The sequence below is a fragment of the Penaeus monodon genome, chromosome 33 (assembly GCF_015228065.2).
Source record: "Penaeus monodon isolate SGIC_2016 chromosome 33, NSTDA_Pmon_1, whole genome shotgun sequence".
Lineage (NCBI taxonomy): Eukaryota > Metazoa > Arthropoda > Malacostraca > Decapoda > Penaeidae > Penaeus > Penaeus monodon.
In genome coordinates, this window is record NC_051418.1 from 33764558 (window position 1) to 33765240 (window position 683).

Here is a 683-nt window from a genome sequence, read left to right on the forward strand (position 1 = left end):
CACTAAAAAAAGAGAAAAATAAAACGATAAAAGCAAGATAAAAATAAGAGAAAAAAATGAAAGAAAGAGAGAATGCGAACGAAAGAAAGAGAGGAGAAAAAGGAAAGGAAAGAAGATAAGGAAAAGGAAGAAAGAGAGAAAAGGAAATAAAGAGAAAGGCGAAAGACTTTAAAAGCATTGTTTGCACATCTTTTGAAGGTAAAATGGAGATATCACAAACCTGGCTGGCCTTTGTACGGTGAACAACAATGAGCTTATTAGCATTTTAAATTAATGATCTTTTGTCTCTCTGGCGTGTATTCAGAGAGCGGTGATTCCACGCTCTTGGGAGAAGATGGGGAGGGGGAGGGGGAGGAGGGGGGATGTGGGGAGGGGAGAAGGAAAGGGGGAGGGTGGGGAGGGGGGAAGGAAGGTGGGAGGGTGACGAGGTGGGAGAGAAGGATGGGGAGGTGGGGAACGAGAGGGGGGATAATGAGTGGGGGGGAGGGAGGTGGGAAGTGAGAGGGGTGGAGAATGGATGGAGGAAAGGGAGAGGGGAAAGGGGAGAAGGAGCGGATGGGGAAGGAAGAAAGAGGGAGGGAAGGAGAGAAGAGGAGGAGGCTGAGGAAGAAGGAGGGAGGAGAGGAAATGAAAAAGGAAGAGAGAAAAGGAAGAAAAGTGAAGACCGTAAAGATGATGGAAGG